This window comes from Mytilus californianus, unplaced genomic scaffold (assembly GCF_021869535.1).
Source record: "Mytilus californianus isolate M0D057914Y unplaced genomic scaffold, xbMytCali1.0.p SCAF_9, whole genome shotgun sequence".
NCBI lineage: Eukaryota > Metazoa > Mollusca > Bivalvia > Mytilida > Mytilidae > Mytilus > Mytilus californianus.
The window spans coordinates 512,041-527,413 of record NW_026262745.1 but is presented as its reverse complement, the minus strand read 5'-3'; the positions used below and the strand labels follow the sequence as shown (position 1 = coordinate 527,413).

General features: G+C 32.9%; 2 long non-coding RNA genes across 4 annotated transcripts in view; one reads left to right on the top strand and one right to left on the bottom strand.

The window, feature by feature from the left end:
• Nucleotides 1-2,487: 2,487 nt before the first annotated feature.
• LOC127715825 (uncharacterized) overlaps nucleotides 2,488-15,373 on the bottom strand; it is a 49,625-nt gene continuing 36,739 nt past the window's right edge. For both annotated transcript variants that reach the window (XR_007988651.1, XR_007988650.1), the window contains exons 5-6: nucleotides 10,965-11,889; nucleotides 2,488-2,587 (exon numbers count right to left, since the gene is read on the bottom strand). This is a non-coding gene — a long non-coding RNA (uncharacterized LOC127715825). The remainder of the gene's footprint in view (nucleotides 2,588-10,964; nucleotides 11,890-15,373) is intronic.
• The window catches only part of LOC127715824 (uncharacterized), a 51,407-nt gene continuing 38,606 nt past the window's right edge, over nucleotides 2,573-15,373 (top strand). For both annotated transcript variants that reach the window (XR_007988649.1, XR_007988648.1), the window contains exons 1-2: nucleotides 2,573-2,634; nucleotides 13,025-13,681. This is a non-coding gene — a long non-coding RNA (uncharacterized LOC127715824). The remainder of the gene's footprint in view (nucleotides 2,635-13,024; nucleotides 13,682-15,373) is intronic.

Below are 15,373 nucleotides of genomic sequence, written 5' to 3'. Positions count from 1 at the left end.
GACTTTGGTATCTAGGGTATACAAGACATAATCTGGACATCACACATGGAGTCCAGAATTGAGGAGCTTCTCTTGAAGCATTTATCCCACATGCCATGGATGAAAGTGGCAGTGAGCAGAGTGTAGATGAAGAATAGAATATTAATGTTATCATTGTTAGGTACCTGTGACATTGACGTTTATCTCAGCATTCCTCTTGCTCTTCTTTTTGAAACCTATTTGTTTATATCGTACTTTTTGCAACTAAGCAAACTTTTTGAAAACTCTTAACACATTTTTACAGGTTAATATAACCATGGAAGTATTATATTTTTACTTCCATGATATAACATATCCACGAGAAATAGTTCACAATTCATTTCATTTTAAAGAAAACAAACATTGTGGAGAGTTGTCTTATTGGCAATCATACCATATCTCCTTTTTATATATACTGTGAATTCATTTATTTTCGTGGATACCAATTTTCGTGGATTAAGGAAAACTTACATTTTCGTGGATATCTAATTTCGTGGTATTTGACAATGTCTGCAATCAAGCCTATAGTAAATTTGCAATTCGTTGAACATTTAATTTCGTGGTAAACCTATAACCACGAAATCCACGAAAATTGGTATCCAACGAATAATAATGAATCCAAAGTAGACGAAAATAATTGATCTTGTATATTAATTATAGTTATAGATAATCCATTACTTGGATGGACGCAGCTTACATACACTTATATCGTTACAATCAATGCCAAATAAAAAAACTGATATTCATGGATTTCTATTAGTTTTAAAATGAATCCATGCACGTCATTCGGTATCTGGTTGAAAGTTGTCTTCTTTGCAATAATATCACACATCTGCTTTTTTTCATACGGATTAAGGCATGAATCTGTTAAATTTGACCAAATGATAATAAAAATAATAAAGTACACTCGAACTTTTTTCGAGATAAGAATGATAGTTGTATGTGGAACATCGGGACACTTTAACCACGAGCAAGACTAGGTAAGATTACAAGATAAAAGCTAATTAAGAATAAATTGACAATTGTGAAAACCTTTAAAAATAATTTCAGTTTAAAACTTAAAGGGGCATTAGCCGTCAAATTCATGTTCACCGATTTGACTCAAATTCTAATATTCGACTTATAACATACTAAAACGTATATCCAAATGAAAAAAAAGTATAAAATAAACAATTTACGATGCATAGACTCGATATTATGTATCAGCATTTTGTGTGTATTTTAGTCTAGACGCCATCTAATTAACCATCGAGGTGACCATCTGAAGACTGCCGACGGTCATCTTACCCGATGTAAACATAAACAAAGATATAAAAATAGATAGCAAACTCGTGCAATTGGATTTTTCTAGGTCTGTTTGATTTGATATTACAGGTTAAAGTAATATGTTAATAATCATTTTTACCTGTATAAGAATGAGTTTTTGTAGATCGAATCAGTCAACCAAATGGTTTACCCTTATTTCACTTCCAATGTTGACATACTTTTTCTTTTAATACCTGAACACGCCTAGTTCATGCGTATACCCATCTCTAGCTAAGGGGTTCAATTGAACTTCACATGAATACGGATTTAATAAGGTCGAATTATCCACTTGCAAGTGAATAATTCATTAGCGATGTTTCTTTGCTTATTTTGACAAAACTGAACCAAAATGGCTGCTAAAAGCGAATTATTATTTCATTATTTTACTTTCATTAATGATTGAACAAAAATAAATCTCCTTTTTTTTTCTATATCTCGTAGCTAATGCCCCTTTAACGAGAACACGAATCATAAAATAATAAAAGTATTTGTACTTTTAAAACTTTGCAAAATTCGTATAGATTTAATTGAATATAGCTAAATCACTAAATGAAAAAGTCAATGCAAAACATGAAAATTTCAAATCGATTTTTTTGGGTTGTTTTTCATTGAATGTTTTTAGTATTTAGTCAAACATATAACCATGTTAAACTCTTCAATTTCTGAAAATTTCAGATTGTTTCCTGTTGTTGATTCAGAAATACATGCCGCCGCTCGCAAAATTTCAAACTGCATTATCTCCAAAACAACAACAGATATCTCAAATCTGTTAAAAGTAAAATGATCTACAGTAAAAGAACAATATTGTAAAAAGAAATTTGGGACAATTCTGAAGTTCATCAAGGTCACAATGAAACGTCAAATATATGATGCAATACCACCATTCAACTCAAGACCATATTGACCTTTCAAAAATTACAAGGTCAAGGTCATAGTAGATTTTGAAGGTCAAGGTAAAATTTCATCATGACCTGACATTGACCTCAAATTGAAGGTCTTGAATTACTGATCATCTTTGCAGTTTATAGTAGGTTGATATCTGTTACCTTTTAAAAGATATACATATGTTACTATAGTTTTAAGAATTATGTTAATGTAACTTTTGAACAGACGGTCGGACATTATTGAGCTTAGGAATAAAATGTAGAGCTTGTCGAGAGGAACATTTTATACACAGTATGTATGCAGCAAACTCTTATCGTTTTCTTAATATGCAAGCTTGAAATTGCAGCGTAATTTTTTTTTGCACTCGGTGACCTTTGACCTTGGGTGCAAATTGAAGGTCACATGAACTTAAGATTATTGGTGTAGGTCCCAAGTCTCTACGACTTCCGGTTCTCGAAATACAATTTTTCAAAAATTGTGTATATTTTTTCAAGAGAAATAACTCCTTATAACGGTAATAACAAAATTATTTTGTATGTTCATTAACATTGCTATCTGTTCTTGTACCTGTTGCTGTTTTCAAATCGATTCTATCCCTAAGACTTTCTGAGAAAAATGCAATTGAAAGAAATTGCTTTAAGGGGATATAACTTGCATAGGGGATGATGAAATCCTAATCAGCCTCATATGGTAGTACATCATGATGAGATCTACCTATTGTCCAAATAAGGTCATGATATTCTAAAAAACAACGAGTTGGGGCCATGTCGAAAAAATCCAATAAAAAGGAGATAACTTCTACAGGGGATGATGAAATCCTTAACAGTATCATCTGGTAATACTTCATGATGAGGTCTATCGATGGTCCATATTTGGTCTTGATAACTTCAACAAAAACGGGGGGAGGGCATTCCCAAAAAAATGTTGGAAGAAAAAAAAGAAAAAACTAGTATCTCAATTGTTTGTAAAACAATTGAAAGGTCTTTCCTGTTAAAGTGATGTTTTCGTAATGTACTTTGTACGACCTTTCATTTGATATACGACAAGTATACCTTCTGAAACTTTTCGCATTTTACACTTAATGACCCCATCCGCCTTAATTTTCGAGATCGGAAGTATGATATATGTGATGTAGACTTGATGATCTTTCATTTGATATGCGACAACGCCATGTTCTAGAAAGATTGATTTTAGCACTTAATAACCCCATCCAACTCATTTTTTGAGGACAGGAATCTGATATTTGAAATGTACACGTTACGACCTTTCATTTGATATACAACAACCTTACCTTAAAAGAAAATTTTATTTTTTGCACTCAATGACCCCACCCAACTCATTTTTTGGGGACGTCAATTTGATATTTGAAATGTACGCTTCATGGACTTTCATTTGATATGCGACAACCTAACCATCTGAGGAGTTTGAATTTTTTGCACTAAATGACCCTACCCTTCCCACTGGAATGAAAAAAGGGTTTAGAATTTTCATTTTTGAGTAGAGCTTATTAAGACCTTCAATTTGATATATCAAATGACCCCATTTGGCAAAGTGCCAAAAATGATGCAATATCAATTGTATAAATAGAACTTATGAAACTCACAAAGTCAATGCAAAACATAAAAATTTCAAATTGATTTTTTGGGTTTTTTTTGCGTTGAATGTTTTTGGTATTTGGTCAAACATATTACCATGTTAAACTCTTTACTTTCTGAAAATTTCAGGTGGTTACCTGTTGTTAATTCAGAAATACATGCCTCCGCTTGCAAAATTTCAAACTGCATTATCTCTAAAACGACAATAGATATCTCAAATCTGTTAAATGATAAATGATCTGCAGTTAAAGGGCAACATTGTATAAAAAAATTTGGACAATTCCAAAGTTCACCAAGGTCACAAGGAATCATCAAATATATGATGCAATACTAAACTTAAGAACCGGAAGACGTAGGGACATGGGACTACTACCATTCAACTCAGAATCACTTGACCTTTCAAATTTCATAAGGTCAAGGTCATAGTTCACTTTGAAGGTCAAAGTAAAATTTCATCATGACCTGACCTTGACCTCAAATTGAAGGTCTTGGATTACTGATCATATTTGCAGTTAATAGTAGGTTGCTATATGTTACCATTTAAAAGATATTCACACAATACTATACTTTTAAGAATTATCTTGATGTAACTTTTGAACAAACGGTCCGACATGTTTGAGCTTAATGTATAAAATGTAGAGCTTGTCGAGAGGAACATTTTATACACAGTATGTATGCAGCAAACTCTTATCGTTTTCTTAATATGCAAGCTTGAAATTGCAGCGTAAATTTTTTTTGCACTCGGTGACCTTTGACCTTGAAAGCAAATTAAAGGTCACATGAATTAAAGATTAGTGGTGAATGTTCCAAGTCTCTACGACTTCCGGTTCTTGAAATAGAATTTGTTTTAAATTGTGTAATTTTTTTAAAGGGAAATAGCTCCTTATAAGGGTTGATATCAAAATAATTGTTTATGTTTATTAACATTGCCATCTGTTCTTGTACATGCTGCAATTTTCAATTCAATTCTATCCCTTATACTTTTTAAGGAAAATGCAAATAAAAGAAATTGCTTCAAGGGGATATCACTCTCAAAGGGGATGATGAAATTCTACGCAGCCTCATATGGTAATACATCATGATGAGATCTACCTATTGTACAAATAAGGACATGATATCTTTAAAAACAACGAGGGGCGGCCATGTTGAAAAAAACCAATAAAAGGGAGATAACTTCTGAAGTGGATGATGAAATCCGTAACAGGGTCATCTGGTAATACTTCATGATGAGGTCTATCGATGGTCCATATTTGGTCTTGATAACCCTAATAGAAACGAGGGGAGGGCAGATCAAATAAATGTTGGAAGAAAAAAAAGAAAAAACTAGTATCTCAATTGTTTGTAAAACAATTGAAAGGTCTTTCCCGTAAAAGTGATGTTTTTGTAATGTACTCTTTAAGACCTTTCATTTGATATACGACAAGCATACCTTCTGAAAATTTTCACTTTTTACACTTAATGACCCCATCCGCCTACATTTTTGATATCGGAACTATGATATATGTAATGTAGACTTGATGATCTTTCATATGATATGCGACAACGCCATGTTCTAGAAAGTTTGATTTTTGCACTTAATAACCCCATCCACCTCATTTTTGGAGGACAGGAATTTGATATTTGAAATGTACACATTATGACCTTTCATTTGATATACAACAACCTTACCTTAGAACACAATTTATTTTCTGCACTCAATGACCCCACCCAACCCATTTTTTGGGGACGCCAATTTGATATTTGAAATGTACGCTTTTTGGACTTTCATTTGATATGCGACAACCTAACCATCTGAGAAGTTTGAATTTTTTGCACTAAATGACCCCACCCTTCCCACTGGGATGAAAAAGGGGTTTGAAATTTTCATTTTTGAGTAGAGCTCATTTAGACGTTCAATTTTATATACATAATGACCGCATTTGGCAAAGTGCCAAAAATGATGCAATATCAATTATATAAATAGAACTTATGAAACTCACAAAGTCAATATAAAAGATGAAAATTTCAAATTGATTTTTCTGAGGGGTTTTTCATTGAATGTTTTTGGTAATTAGTCAAACAAATCACCATGTTGAATTCTTTAATTTCTGTAAATTTCAGGTGGTAAACTGTTGTTGATTTAGAAATACATGCCTCCGCTCGAAAAATTTTAAACTGCATTATCTCTAAAACGACAACAGATATCTCAAATCTGTTAAATGATAAATGATCTGCAGTTAGAAGGCAACATTGTATAAGAAAATTTGGGACAATTTCATAGTTCATCAAGGTCACAATGAATAATCAAATATATGATGCAATATCAAACTTCAGAACCGGAAGTCGTAGAGACATAAGACTACCACTATTCAACTCAGGACCACTTGACCTTTCAAATGTCACAATGTCAAGGTCATAGCACACTCTGAAGGTCAAGGTTAAATTTCATCATGACCCGACATTAACCTCAAATTAAAGGTTTTAAAATACTGATCATTTTTTCAATTTATAGTAGGTTGATATCTGTTACCTTTAAAAAGATATACACACAATACTATACTTTTAAGAATTATCACGTCGTAACTTGTGAACAGACGGTCGGACAGTTTTCAGCTTAATGTAAAAAAGGTAGAGCTCGTCGAGAGGAACATTTTATACACAGTATGTATGCAGCAAACTCTTATCGTTTTCTTAATATGCAAGCTTGAAATTGCAGCGTAAATTTTTTTTGCACTCGGTGACCTTTGACATTGAGTGCAAATTGAATGTCACATGAACTTAAGATTATTGGTGAAGGTCCCAAGTCTCTACGACTTCCGGTTCTCGAAATACAATTTTTAAAAAATTGTGTATATTTTTTCAAAAGAAATAACTCCTTATAAGGGTCAATAACAAAATTATGTTATATGTTCATTAACATTGCCATCTGTTCTTGTACATGTTGCCGTTTTCAAATCGATTCTATCCCTAATACTTTTTGAGAAAAATGCAAAAGAAAGAAATTTCTTCAAAGGGATATAACTCGCATAGAAGATGATGAAATCCTATGCAGCCTCATATGGTAGTACATCATGATGAGATCTACCTATTGTCCAAATAAGGTCATGATATCTTTACAAACAACGAGTATGGGCTATGTCGAAAAAATCCAATAAAAGGGAGATAACTTTTACAGGGGATGGTGATATCCTTAACAGGGTCATCTGGTAATACTTCATGATGAGGTCTATCGATGGCCCATATTTGGTCTTGATAACTTCAACAGAAACGGGGGGAGGGCATTCCCAAAAAATGTTTTTTTTTTTTTTTTTTTCTTTTTTTTCTTCCAACATTTTTTTGGGAATGCCCTCCCCCCGTTTCTGTTAAAGTAATCAAGACCAAATATGGACCATCGATAGACATCATCATGAAGTATTACCACATGACCCTGTTAAGGATTTCATCATCCCCTGTAGAAGTTATCCCCCTTTTATTGGATTTTTTCAACATGGCCCCCCTTCGTTGTTTTTGAAGATATCATGACCTTATTTTGACAATAGGTTGATATCATCATGATGTACTACCATATGAGGCTGCATAGGATTTCATCATCCCCTATGCGAGTTATATCCCCTTGAAGCGATTTCTTTCCTTTGCATTTTTCTCAAAAAGTATTAGAGATAGAATCGATTTGAAAACGGCAACATATACAGTAACTGATGGCAATGTTAATGAACATATAAAATAATTTTGTTATTGACCCTTAAAGTACATTACGAAACTAGTATCTCAATTGTTTGTAAAACAATTGAAAGGTCTTTCCTGTTAAAGTGATGTTTTCGTAATGTACTTTGTACGACCTTTCATTTGATATACGACAAGCATACCTTCTGAAACTTTTCGCTTTTTACACTTAATGACCCCATCCGCCTTAATTTTCGAGATCGGAAGTATGATATATGTAATCTAGACTTTATGATCTTTCATTTTATATGCGACAACGCCATGTTCTAGAAAGTTTGATTTTTGCACTAAATAACCCCATCCAACTCATTTTTTGAGGACAGGAATCTGATATTTGAAATGTACATGTTACGACCTTTCATTTGAAATACAACAAACTTGCCTTAAAAGAAAATTATATTTTTTGCACTCAATGACCCCACCCAACCCATTTTTTGGGGACGTCAATTTGATATTTGAAATGTACGCTTTATGGACTTTCATTTGATATGCGACAACCTAACCATCTGAGAAGTTTGAATTTTTTGCACTAAATGATCCCACCCTTCCCCCTAGGATGAAAAAGGGGTTTAACATTTTCATTTTTGAGTAGAGCTCGTTAAGACCTTCAATTTGATATATCAAATGACCCCATTTGGCAAAGTGCCAAAAATGATGCAATATCAATTATATAAATAGAACTTATGAAACTTACAAAGTAAATGCAAAACATGGAAACTTCAAATTGATTATTTGGGTTTTTTTTTCATTGAATGTTTTTGGTATTTTGTCAAACATATAACCATGTTAAACTCTTCAATTTCTGAAAATATCAGGTGGTTACCTGTTGTTGATTCAGAAATACATGCCGCCGCTCGCAAAATTTCAAAGTGCATTATCTCTAAAACGACAACAGTTATCTCAAATATGTTAAAAGTAAAATGATCTACAGTAAAAGGACAACATTACAGAAAAAAGTTGGGACAATTCCGAAGTTCATCAAGGTCATAATGAATCATCAAATATATGATGCAATACCAAACTTGAGAACCGGAAGTCGTAGAGACATGGGACTACCACCATTCAACTCAGGACCATTTGACCTTTCAAATATCACAAGATCAAGGTCATATTACACTTTGAAGGTCAAGGTAATATTTCATCATGACCTGACATTGACCTCAAATTGAAGGTCTGAAAATACTGATCATTTTTCCAATTTATAGTAGGTAGATATCTGTTACCTTTAAAAAGATATAAACACAATATTATACTTTTAAGAATTATCTCGTTGCAACTTTTGAACAGACGGTCGGACAGTTTTGAGCTTTATGTATAAAATGTAGAGCTCGTCGAGAGGAACATTTTATACGCAGTATGTATGCAGCAAACTCTTATCGTTTTCTTAATATGTAAGCTTGAAATTGCAGCGTAAATTTGTTTTGCACTCAGTGACCTTTGACCTTGAATGCAAATTAAAGGTCACACAAATTAAAGATTATTGGTGAAGGTCCCAAGTCTCTACGACTTCCGGTTCTCGAAATAGAATTTTTCAAAAATTGTGTATAATTTTGAAAGGGAAATAACTCCTTATAAGGGTTGATAACAAACTAATTGTTCATGTTTATTAACATTGCCATTTGTTCTTGTTGATGCTGCCACTTTCAATTTGATTCTATGTCTAATACTTTTTAAGAAAAATGCAAATAAAAGAAATTGCTTCAAGGGGATATAACTCTCAAAGGGGATGATGAAATATTTTGCCGCCTCATATGGTAATATATCATGATGAGATCTACCTATTGTACAAATAAGGACATGATATCTTTAAAAACAACGAGGGGGGGCCATGTTGAAAAAAACCAATAAAAGGGAGATAACTTCTAAAGGGGATGATGAAATCCTTAACAGGGTCATCTGGTAAAACTTCATGATGAGGTCTACCGATGGTCCATATTTGGATTTGATAACTCCAATAGAAACAAGGGGAGGGCATGTCAAAAAAATGTTGGAAGAAAAAAAAGAAAAAAAAAAAAAAAAAAAAAAAAAAAAAAAAAGAAAAAAAAAAAAAACACTAGTATCTCAATTGTTTGTTAAACAATTGAAAGGTCTTTCCTGCAAAAGTGATGTTTTTGTAATGTACTCTTTAAGAGCTTTCATTTGATATACGACAAGCATACTTTCTGAAAATTTTCACTTTTTACACTTAATGACCCCATCCGCCTACATTTTTGATATCGGAAGTATGATATATGTAATCTAGACTTGATTATCTTTCATTTGATATGCGACAACGCCATGTTCTAGAAAGTTTGATTTTTGCACTTAATAACCCCATCCAACTAATGTTTTGAGGACGGGAATCTGATATTTGAAATGTACACGGTAAGACCTTTCATTTGATATACAACAACCTTATCTTCAAAGAAAATTTATTTTTTTTGCACTCAATGACCCCAACCAACCCATTTTTTGGGGACGTCAATTTGATATTTGAAATGTACGCTTTATGGACTTTCATTTGATATGCGACAACCTAACCATCTGAGAAGTTTTAATTTTTTGCACTAAATGACCCCACCCTTCCCCCTGGGATGAAAAGGGGGTTTTACATTTTCATTTTTGAGTAGAGCTCGTTAAGACCTTCAATTTGATATATCAAATGACCCCATTTGGCAAAGTGCCATAAATGATGCAATATCAATTATATAAATAGAACTTATGAAACTTACAAAGTCAATGCAAAACATGAAAATTTCAAATTGATTTTTAGGTTTTTTTTTTCATTGAATGTTTTTGGTATTTGGTCAAACATATAACCATGTTAAACTCTTCAATTTCTTATAATTTCAGGTGGTTACCTGTTGTTGATTCAGAAATACATGCCTCCGCTCGCAAAATTTCAAAGTGCATTATCTCTTAAACGACAACAGGTATCTCAAATTTGTTAAAAGAAAAATGATCTACAGTAAAAGGACAACATTTTAGAATAAAAATTGGACATTTCCAAAGTTCATCAAGGTCACAATGAATTATCAAATATATGATGCAATATCAAACTTGAGAACCGTAAGTCGTAGAGACATGGGACTACCACCATTCAACTCAAGACCACTTGACCTTTCAAATGTCACAAGGTCAAGGTCATAGTACACTCTGCAGGTCAAGGTTTATCTTCATCATGACCTGACATTGACCTCAAATTGAAGGCCTTGAAATACTGATCATCTTTGCAGTTTATAGTAGGTTGATATATGTTACCTTTTAAAAGATATACATATGTTACTATAGTTTTAAGAATTATGTTAATGTAACTTTTGAACAGACAGTCGGACATTTTTGAGCTTAATGTATAAAATGTAGAGCTCGTCGAGAGGAACATTTTATACACAGTATGTATGCAGCAAACTCTTATGGTTTTCTTAATATGCAAGCTTGAAATTGCAGCGTAAAGTTTGTTTGCACTCTGTGACCTTTGACCTTGGATGCAAATTGAAGGTCACATGAACTTAAGATTATTGGTGTAGGTCCCAAGTCTCTACGACTTAGGGTTCTCGAAATACAATTTTTCAAAAATTGTGTATATTTTTTTAAGAGAAATAACTCCTTATAAGGGTCAATAACAAAATTATTTTATATGTTCATTAACATTGCCATCAGTTCCTGTATATGTTGCCGTTTTCAAATCGATTCTATCTCTAATACTTTTTGAGAAAAATGCAAAGGAAAGAAATCGCTTCAAGGGGATATAACTCGCATAGGGGATGATGAAATCCTATGCAGTCACATATGGTAGTACATCATGATGAGATCAACCTATTGTCAAAATAAGGTCATGATATCTTCAAAAACAACGAAGGGGGGCCATGTTGAAAAAATCCAATAAAAGGGGGATAACTTCTACAGGGGATGATGAAATCCTTAACAGGGTCATGTGGTAATACTTCATGATGATGTCTATCGATGGTCCATATTTGGTCTTGATAACTTGAACAGAAACGGGGGGAGGGCATTCCCAAAAAAATGTTGGAAGAAAAAAAAGAAAAAAAAAAAAAAAAAAAAAAAAGAAAAAGAAAAAAAAAAAAAACTAGTATCTCAATTGTTTGAAAAACAATTGAAAGGTCTTTCCTGCAAAAGTGATGTTTTTGTAATGTACTCTTTAAGACCTTTCATTTGATATACGACAAGCATACCTTCTAAAAATTTTCACTTTTTACACTTAATGACCCCATCCGCCTACATTTTTGATATCGGAAGTATGATATATGTAATGTAGACTTGATTATCTTTCATTTGATATGCGACAACGCCATGTTCTAGAAAGTTTGATTTCTGCACTTTATAACCCCATCCAACTTATTTTTTGAGGACAGGAATCTGATATTTGAAATGTACACGTTACGACCTTTCATTTGAAATACAACAACCTTACCTTAAAAGAAAATTATATTTTTTGCACTCAAGGACCCCAACCAACCCATTTTTTTGGGACGTCAATTTGATATTTGAAATGTACGCTTTATGGACTTTCATTTGATATGCGACAACCTAACCATCTGAGAAGTTTTAATTTTTTGCACTAAATGACCCCACCCTTCCCCCTTGGATGAAAAGGGGGTTTTACATTTTCATTTTTGAGTAGAGCTCGTTAAGACCTTCAATTTGATATATCAAATGACCCTATTTGGTAAAGTGCCAAAAATGATGCAATATCAATTATATAAATAGAACTTATGAAACTTACAAAGTCAATGCAAAACATGAAAATTTCAAATTAATTTTTTGGTTTTTTTTTTCATTGAATGTTTTTGGTATTTGGTCAAACATATAACCATGTTAAACTCTTCAATTTCTTATAATTTCAGGTGGTTACCTGTTGTTGATTCAGAAATACATGCCTCCGCTCGCAAAATTTCAAAGTGCATTATCTCTTAAACGACAACAGGTATCTCAAATTTGTTAAAAGAAAAATGATCTACAGTAAAAGGACAACATTTTAGAAAAAAAATTGGACAATTCCAAAGTTCATCAAGGTCACAATGAATTATCAAATATATAATGCAATATCAAACTCGAGAACCGGAAGTCGTAGAGACATGGGACTACCACCATTCAACTCAAGACCACTTAACCTTTCAAATGTAACAAGGTCAAGGTCATAGTACACTCTGAAGGTCAAGGTTAAATTTCATCATGACCTGACATTGACCTCAAATTGAAGGCCTTGAATTACTGATCATCTTTGCAGTTTATAGTAGGTTGATATCTGTTACCTTTTAAAAGATATACATATGTTACTATAGTTTTAAGAATTATGTTAATGTAACTTTTGAACAGACGGTCGGACATTTTTGAGCTTAATGTATAAAATGTAGAGCTCGTCGAGAGGAACATTTTATACACAGTATGTATGCAGCAAACTCTTATCGTTTTCTTAATATGCAAGCTTGAAATTGCAGCGTAAATTTTTTTTTGCACTCTGTGACCTTTGACCTTGGGTGCAAATTGTAGGTCACATGAACTTAAGATTATTGGTGTAGGTCCCAAGTCTCTACGACTTACGGTTCTCGAAATACAATTTTTCAAAAATTGTGTATATTTTTTTAAGAGAAATAACTCCTTATAAGGGTCAATAACAAAATTATTTTATATGTTCATTAACATTGCCATCAGTTCCTGTATATGTTGCCATTTTCAAATCGATTCTATCTCTAATACTTTTTGAGAAAAATGCAAAGGAAAGAAATCGCTTCAAGGGGATATAACTCGCATAGGGGATGATGAAATCCTATGCAGCCTCATATGGTAGTACATCATGATGAGATCAACCTATTGTCAAAATAAGGTCATGATATCTTTAAAAACAACGAAGGGGGGCCATGTTGAAAAAATCCAATAAAAGGGGGATAACTTCTACAGGGGATGATGAAATCCTTAACAGGGTCATGTGGTAATACTTCATGATGATGTCTATCGATGGTCCATATTTGGTCTTGATAACTTTAACAGAAACGGGGGGAGGGCATTCCCAAAAAAATGTTGGAAGAAAAAAAAGAAAAAAAAAAACAAAAAAAAAAAGAAAAAGAAAAAAAAAAAAAAAAAGAAAAAAAAAAAACATTAGAAAAACAATAAGGTCTTTCCTAACGGAGTGGAAAGACCTTAACTAGTATCTCAATTGTTTGTAAAACAATTGAAAGGTCTTTCCCGTAAAAGTGATGTTTTCGTAATGTACTTTTTACGACCTTTCATTTGATATACGACAAGCATACCTTCTGAAACTTTTCGCTTTTTACACTTAATGACCCCATCCACCTAATTTTCTAGATCGGAAGTATGATATATGTAAAGTAGACTTGATGATATTTCATTTGATATGCGACAACGCCATCTTCTAGAAAGTTTGATTTTTGCACTTAATAACCCCATCCAACTAGTTTTTGGAGAACAGGAATTTGATATATGAAATGTACACGTTATGACCTTTCATTTGATATACAACAACCTTATCTTAAAAGAAAATTTATGTTTTTTGAACTCAATGACCCCACCCAACCCATTTTTTGGGGACGTCAACTTGTTATTTGAAATGTACGCTTTATGGACTTTCATTTGATATGCGACAACCTAACCATCTGAGAAGTTTGAATTGTTTGCACTAAATGACCCCACCCTTCCCCCTGGGATGTAAAAGGGGTTTAACATTTTCATTTTTGAGTAGAGCTCGTTAAGACCTTCAATTTGATATATCAAATGACCCCATTTGGCAAAGTGCCAAAAATGGTGCAATATCAATTGTATAAATAGAAATTATGAAACTTACAAAGTAAATGCAAAACATGAAAATTTCAAATTGATTTTTTGGGGTTTTTTTTCATTGAAAGTTTTTGGTATTTGATCAAACATATAACCATGTTGAACTCTTTAATTTCTGAAAATTTCAGGCGCAAAGCTGTTGTTCATTTAGAAATACATGCCTCCGCTCGCAAAATTTCAAACTGCATTATCTCTTAAACGACAACAGATATCTCAAATCTGTCGAAAGAAAAATGATCTGCAGTAAAAGGACAACATTTGAGACATTTTTTTTTGACAATTCCGAAGTTCATCAAGGTCACAATGAATTATCAAATATATGATGCAATATCAAACTTGAGAACCGGAAGTCGTAGAGACATACGACTACCACCATTCAACTCAGGACCACTTGACCTTTCAATTGTCACAAGGTCAAGGTCATAGTAGACTCTGAAGGTCAAGGTTAAATTTCATCATGGCCTGACATTGACCTCAAATTGAAGGTCTTGAATTACTGATCATCTTTCCAGTTTATAGAAGGTTGATATCTGTTACCTTTAAAAAGATATACATATGTTACTATAGTTTTAAGAATTATGTTAGTGTAACTTTTGAACAGAAGGTCGGACATTTTTGAGCTTAATGTATAAAATGTAGAGCTCGTCGAGAGGAACATTTTATACACAGTATGTATGCAGCAAACTCTTATCGTTTTCTTAATATGCAAGCTTGAAATTGCAGCGTAATTTTTTTTTGCACTCGGTGACCTTTGACCTTGGGTGCAAATTGAAGGTCACATCAACTTAAGATTATTGGTGTAGGTCTCAAGTCTCTACTACTTCCGGTTCTCGAAATACAATTTTTCAAAAATTGTGTATATTTTTTCAAGAGAAATAACTCCTTATAAGGTTCAATAACACAATTATTTTATATGTTCATTAACATTGCCATCTGTTCCTGTACATGTTGCTGTTTTCAAATCGATTCTATCCCTAATACTTTTTGAGAAAAATGCAAAAGAAAGAAATTGTTTCAAGGGGATATAACTCGCATAGGGGATGATGAAATCCTATGCAGCCTCATATGGTAGTACA